We start from the raw sequence: 8,487 nt of genomic DNA on the forward strand, positions 1-8,487 counted from the left end.
ATGCTGCTACTCGAACCACCCATAGCGATCACTATGCTGCTACTGGAACCACCCATAGCGATCACTATGCTGCTACTCGAACCACCCATAGCGATCACTATGCTGCTACTCGAACCACCCATAGCGATCACTATGCTGCTACTCGAACCACCCATAGCGATCACTATGCTGCTACTCGAACCACCCATAGCGATCACTATGCTGCTACTCGAACCACCCATAGCGATCACTATGCTGCTACTGGAACCACCCATAGCGATCACTATGCTGCTACTGGAACCACCCATAGCGATCACTATGCTGCTACTCGAACCACCCATAGCGATCACTATGCTGCTACTGGAACCACCCATAGCGATCACTATGCTGCTACTGGAACCACCCATAGCGATCACTATGCTGCTACTGGAACCACCCATAGCGATCACTATGCTGCTACTCGAACCACCCATAGCGATCACTATGCTGCTACTGGAACCACCCATAGCGATCACTATGCTGCTACTGGAACCACCCATAGCGATCACTATGCTGCTACTCGAACCACCCATAGCGATCACTATGCTGCTACTGGAACCACCCATAGCGATCACTATGCTGCTACTCGAACCACCCATAGCGATCACTATGCTGCTACTCGAACCACCCATAGCGATCACTATGCTGCTACTGGAACCACCCATAGCGATCACTATGCTGCTACTCGAACCACCCATAGCGATCACTATGCTGCTACTCGAACCACCCATAGCGATCACTATGCTGCTACTCGAACCACCCATAGCGATCACTATGCTGCTACTCGAACCACCCATAGCGATCACTATGCTGCTACTCGAACCACCCATAGCGATCACTATGCTGCTACTCGAACCACCCATAGCGATCACTATGCTGCTACTCGAACCACCCATAGCGATCACTATGCTGCTACTCGAACCACCCATAGCGATCACTATGCTGCTACTCGAACCACCCATAGCGATCACTATGCTGCTACTCGAACCACCCATAGCGATCACTATGCTGCTACTCGAACCACCCATAGCGATCACTATGCTGCTACTCGAACCACCCATAGCGATCACTATGCTGCTACTCGAACCACCCATAGCGATCACTATGCTGCTACTCGAACCACCCATAGCGATCACTATGCTGCTACTCGAACCACCCATAGCGATCACTATGCTGCTACTCGAACCACCCATAGCGATCACTATGCTGCTACTCGAACCACCCATAGCGATCACTATGCTGCTACTCGAACCACCCATAGCGATCACTATGCTGCTACTCGAACCACCCATAGCGATCACTATGCTGCTACTCGAACCACCCATAGCGATCACTATGCTGCTACTCGAACCACCCATAGCGATCACTATGCTGCTACTCGAACCACCCATAGCGATCACTATGCTGCTACTCGAACCACCCATAGCGATCACTATGCTGCTACTCGAACCACCCATAGCGATCACTATGCTGCTACTCGAACCACCCATAGCGATCACTATGCTGCTACTCGAACCACCCATAGCGATCACTATGCTGCTACTCGAACCACCCATAGCGATCACTATGCTGCTACTCGAACCACCCATAGCGATCACTATGCTGCTACTCGAACCACCCATAGCGATCACTATGCTGCTACTCGAACCACCCATAGCGATCACTATGCTGCTACTCGAACCACCCATAGCGATCACTATGCTGCTACTCGAACCACCCATAGCGATCACTATGCTGCTACTCGAACCACCCATAGCGATCACTATGCTGCTACTCGAACCACCCATAGCGATCACTATGCTGCTACTCGAACCACCCATAGCGATCACTATGCTGCTACTCGAACCACCCATAGCGATCACTATGCTGCTACTCGAACCACCCATAGCGATCACTATGCTGCTACTCGAACCACCCATAGCGATCACTATGCTGCTACTCGAACCACCCATAGCGATCACTATGCTGCTACTCGAACCACCCATAGCGATCACTATGCTGCTACTCGAACCACCCATAGCGATCACTATGCTGCTACTCGAACCACCCATAGCGATCACTATGCTGCTACTCGAACCACCCATAGCGATCACTATGCTGCTACTCGAACCACCCATAGCGATCACTATGCTGCTACTCGAACCACCCATAGCGATCACTATGCTGCTACTCGAACCACCCATAGCGATCACTATGCTGCTACTCGAACCACCCATAGCGATCACTATGCTGCTACTCGAACCACCCATAGCGATCACTATGCTGCTACTCGAACCACCCATAGCGATCACTATGCTGCTACTCGAACCACCCATAGCGATCACTATGCTGCTACTCGAACCACCCATAGCGATCACTATGCTGCTACTCGAACCACCCATAGCGATCACTATGCTGCTACTCGAACCACCCATAGCGATCACTATGCTGCTACTCGAACCACCCATAGCGATCACTATGCTGCTACTCGAACCACCCATAGCGATCACTATGCTGCTACTCGAACCACCCATAGCGATCACTATGCTGCTACTGGAACCACCCATAGCGATCACTATGCTGCTACTCGAACCACCCATAGCGATCACTATGCTGCTACTCGAACCACCCATAGCGATCACTATGCTGCTACTCGAACCACCCATAGCGATCACTATGCTGCTACTCGAACCACCCATAGCGATCACTATGCTGCTACTCGAACCACCCATAGCGATCACTATGCTGCTACTCGAACCACCCATAGCGATCACTATGCTGCTACTCGAACCACCCATAGCGATCACTATGCTGCTACTCGAACCACCCATAGCGATCACTATGCTGCTACTCGAACCACCCATAGCGATCACTATGCTGCTACTTGAACCACCCATAGCGATCACTATGCTGCTACTGGAACCACCCATAGCGATCACTATGCTGCTACTCGAACCACCCATAGCGATCACTATGCTGCTACTCGAACCACCCATAGCGATCACTATGCTGCTACTCGAACCACCCATAGCGATCACTATGCTGCTACTCGAACCACCCATAGCGATCACTATGCTGCTACTCGAACCACCCATAGCGATCACTATGCTGCTACTCGAACCACCCATAGCGATCACTATGCTGCTACTCGAACCACCCATAGCGATCACTATGCTGCTACTCGAACCACCCATAGTGATCACTATGCTGCTACTCGAACCACCCATAGCGATCACTATGCTGCTACTCGAACCACCCATAGCGATCACTATGCTGCTACTCGAACCACCCATAGCGATCACTATGCTGCTACTCGAACCACCCATAGCGATCACTATGCTGCTACTCGAACCACCCATAGCGATCACTATGCTGCTGTTTTTACCTTGCCCGTACCATCAAAGATGGAAGGGAAAAGTATATTAAGGGAAAAATTTCTGTCCGGCGATGGCGGCGTTGTCGTCATTAATAATTGATATTGTGTGCACAATAACTTTACTGATTCTATTCCAAACTTTATCAAATGTCACCTTATTCATCAGTATAAACTCTTCCCTGAGTATGAACAACAGATGTCCTGTATGAAAATATCATGCAAAAATTGAGAAAATCTGATAAAATATTTTGACTGTTTCTACTTGACTGATCACTGGTGATACACATCAAAGGTCACTGATCTCAGTGGAAATGTGCATTGTTGTATGTGGTCAAAGAAGCAAATCTTTTATCTTGTAATAATATCCTCAGTAATGTATCTCCCAAATCCCATGGGAATACTGGACTGGTTTTCAAAACCAACTCATGGAGAGATTGCACAGTCTGATACACATTTAAAAATCTACCAATAAAATCTTTACAGAAAACAAGATGTCAGAAAATTAATATAAGCACTCCTATAAATTGGGTGCCAAACTTTGATCAAAATTGGAGCTAATAGAAAATCTATTTAGTCCAAAGTTATCGAATCAAAAACAATACATAAATAGCAAAATGTTGCATCCACATTTTGAAAAGAAAATTGTTGAAAACAGTTGATTCGACAAATGAAAATTCACAGAAATTTGTTTGAGAACAGAATGACAAAGCTTTTATAAAACTAATTTACAAACGCACTTCAAAAACAAAGATTGCAGTGTTTGAAGATGTAGATTCTCAGTAGACAAAGTACTGTTGACTTCTCTCTCCACTGGACACCAACTACTGTAAAATACTTTATTTAGCTGGAATTAATTTTTGTTGAAATATGTTTTTGGGTGTTTTGTATGGAAATTATTTTCACAGATTTCTAACGAGCTGAATGTGAAATATAGGAAAAAAGGGTATATTCGCTGGATTTTATTTTCACTGAATCATTCAGCAAAAGTAAAGTATTTTACAGTATTTAAGTTGATTTACATACAAAGCATAGCTTGCAACATAATAGCTATTCATAGTGGGCGTTTTTTTACTTTTCAAATAATAATCACACAATGAATATAATAAGGCAGTTCATATTTGTTCATAGATGAGGCATTTGTTACTACCTTATACTAAAATATATTTGGGTATTTAGATTAATAACAAAATTTCACTTCCGGTCCGGTTAGAGGTAAAATACATAACAAATATTGCTTCTTGGATATCTAAGCTTCGTCGTCATGTACTTCGTTTAGTAATTCGAACTTCCCAGTTTGCGTAAAAAGGGCGAGTTTCGCAATTTCGGCATCGAAAATTCCTTTGCTTCATTATTTGCTGAGGAACGGCCGCTTTGGTACGTGCTCTGTATCTTGCAGCACATGAACCTAAAAACCTTAGGTTATCAAACAAAAATGACGTAGTACTAAAGTCCAAAAAGTACGTTCAATGTCTGCATTTTTCCTAGCATAAAAATGATTTGCTTCCTCGCTTATTGTGACATCCTCAAATCAACTGATTTCCATTCCCCTCAAGCGTCAAAATGGTATGTGTCTCCATTTTACGCCATGACTCGAAACATTCTTGTTTGCCTGATGTGTTCATTTGCCTTCAATAACGTCTCTGTGGCTGTCGCTGTCGTACTCTGAGTCTTGCCGATAACATTTTGGTTCAAATTAAAGTACCGGTACCTATCGCCAGAAAACTCAAATTTTCAACTAAAGCTAATTTGCATAACACTGTTTTTGCCCTTGGTCGCCATATTGGACACCGCATACAAATTACAACTAAGGAAGTTAGTAGGGAAATTCACTCCAATTAAATCACAGTCACTTGGGGGCTGAAAAATCAATAAATACTATTTGTTTTTAAAAAAGTCATCTGCTATGCGTATATAAATAAACAAGTTGTGAAACATGGCACCTAGTAAATCGACATCCTGTTTCAAATTTTGATTACTTACCTTAAAATTCGAAACAAAAATTTTAGAGGGGATCAGGTGTTACGTTAATAACCATTGTTCATAATCACTAACTTGGTTTTATTCAAAATTGCACAAATCCTGCGTTTTCTGATGATATCCGACGTAAGTAGAAGTTACAACCCAGTAAATAAAAGAACTAGTGTTTTAATTGGTCGTAAAAGGACTGGAGGAGATGACGACAAAAATGGCCAGCAGCCAGAATCAAGGGGGACTCACACAGAGTTCTGGGTAAATCAAGTGCGCATACTCATTTTCAGCCACTCAGTATTTAGAGTACTGACAATTTCCCACTTCCGGTCCGATTAGACTTAAAATACACCACGAATATTCACTTTTGAGATTTTTGGTATGTGTTGGTTCTTGGATATTTCAGCTTCGTCGTCCTGTACTTCATTTAGTAATTCAAACTTCCCAGATTGTGTAAAAACGGAGAGCTTCCTAATTTCAATATCGAAAACGCCTTGGCTTAATTATTTGCCGGGGGACGGTCGCTTTGGTACGTGCTCTGTAACTTGCAGCACATGAACCTAAAAACGTTAGGTAATCAAATTCACAGGAAGTTGACAATCCCTAATACATATTGCTAAATTGCCAGTTGTGAACTTTATCAGGATTCCCGTATGAAGTTACACATCATTCTACCATGGACAAATATTGATTACTTTTGTGCACTTCGGGTCCGGTTAGACTTAATTTACACCGCGAATATTCACTTTTGAGATTTTTGGTATGTGTTGGTTCTTGGATATTTCAGCTTCGTCGTCCTGTACTTCATTTAGTAATTCAAACTTCCCAGATTGTGTAAAAACGGAGAGCTTCCTAATTTCAATATCGAAAACGCCTTGGCTTAATTATTTGCCGGGGGACGGTCGCTTTGGTACGTGCTCTGTAACTTGCAGCACATGAACCTAAAAACGTTAGGTAATCAAATTCACAGAAAGTTGACAATCCCTAATACTGCTAAATCACCAGTTGTGAACTTTATCAGGATTCCCGTATGAAGTTACACATCATTCTACCATGGACAAATATTGATTACTTTTGTGCACTTCGGGTCCGGTTAGACTTAATTTACACCGCGAATATTCACTTTTGAGATTTTTGGTATGTGTTGGTTCTTGGATATTTCAGCTTCGTCGTCCTGTACTTCATTTAGTAATTCAAACTTCCCAGATTGTGTAAAAACAGAGAGTTTCTTGATTTCGATATCGAAACCGCCTTGGCTTAATTATTTGCTGCGGGACGGCTGCTTAGGTACGTGTTCTGTAATTTGCAGCGCATAAACCTAAAAACGTTAGGTAATCAAATTCACTGGAAGTTGACAATCCATATACATGTATTGCTAAATCGCCAGTTGTGAACTTTATCAGGATTCCCGTATGAAGTTACACATCATTCTAGCAAGGAAAAATATTGATAACTTTTGTGCAGGTTATATAATAAAATATGAAATAATTAATATTTCATTTTTATTTATTAAAGTATGTACACATTATATACAATTGGGGTGGGTATAAACCTATAAACAAATATTTCGTAAATAACACTGACCTTGAACTACGCCTTTGAGAAGTATTACTGATGGAATATTTTATATTGCAATGTCTTTCATTTTGAATTAGTTGTATTGCAATGCATTAGTAATAATGTAAATATATATATATACATTTCTTTATTTCATTGTTGAGACTGAGTTATATATTTGTTACGTACTACAATTTATCTATATTGCAAAACGATTATGGGAATTATTAATTTCAATAAACAATATTCAACTATCCTTTGCAACACCAATAAGATCATAATGGCAATGTTTATTGGTCTTTGAAACTAGAGACATTATCAGAGCATGGGTCTTATTTTGGAACTCCTGCCAGGATGGAATTCCCAGAATAGCACCATAAAACTTTAATTCTCAACAAGGATGAAAGGACCAGTTACTGGGACAAAGCCCTACTCCCCGCGAAACCCACCAGATATGAAACCCACTTTTATCGCGAAAGCCACTCACCGCGAAGCTACTAGTTTTTATACTAAAATATCTGAAATACTTTGAATAAAGCTGGAAACTATGCCCCTTAAACTAATTAAACAAATTTTTTGTAAGATATTAACATCTATCAAGAACATTCGGTAGACTGCTTTCCAACTGTTGTTTCAACCCCAAAACTTGTTTGTATTCAAAATTAATTATGACAATGCATATTCACGTTGAAACAAACTATGGTAAAGGGAATGATATTGTATAACAAAGGGCAAGGTCACCAGAGTTCAACTATGTTTATAACTGTATCATCGGCCTCACGTAATCCATTGCACCCTCCCTCGGTGATAAACTGACGATTGAACATCAGCACACATCAGAGTCTGGTGGGTGAATGTTGACATTTACTTGTGATGCGATAGCCATTTTTGTTGGCGATAAGCGTCACTTCCATAAAACGGGCATTATGATCATTCATGTTTTCCCGCATTTTAGACAATGATATCCGAAGTGTTAAATACTGACCAGGATGCCTGGACGCCCATTTATTAGCTTATCATATGAGTGATTGTCCTTCTTGAAAACTACAAGCCTGAATGCTTTGATACTTTGTGTGTACGTACATTGGGCAGACTTCTCTTAGATGTGTTAATTTCATGATCATATCTTCAATTTTCCAATTTAGGTGAATATTTTTGGTAAAAAGTGATATTTTCGACTTCTTGTTAAAAACTGCAAGTCTGTTTGGTTTGATATTATATATATCTGTACTACATGTGGACCTCAGATTTGTTCATTTTGTGAAGATATCTTCAATTCTCTAATTTTGGTGACTATTTTTTTGGTGAAAAGTGATATTTTCGAACTCTTGTTGAAAACAGCAAGTCCGATTGCTTTAATACTAAACATATTGTTCATTTTCTAATGATATCTTCAGTTCTTTAATTGAAATGTGTATTGCTAACAGCGGAGCTATCTCAGCCGACAGGCTGCTTGTTAATTGAAAAATCAACAAAGATAGCGTGAAAGGTTCTCATGAAACACAATTGTGAGAGAGATTCAGATTTGAACGTCCCGGGCAAACTGAAAAAACACACACATGGAGCATTCCACAAAGAAAATGTTTGTG

This window comes from Saccoglossus kowalevskii, chromosome 14 (genome assembly GCF_978046115.1).
Source record: "Saccoglossus kowalevskii chromosome 14, keSacKowa6.1, whole genome shotgun sequence".
Lineage (NCBI taxonomy): Eukaryota > Metazoa > Hemichordata > Enteropneusta > Harrimaniidae > Saccoglossus > Saccoglossus kowalevskii.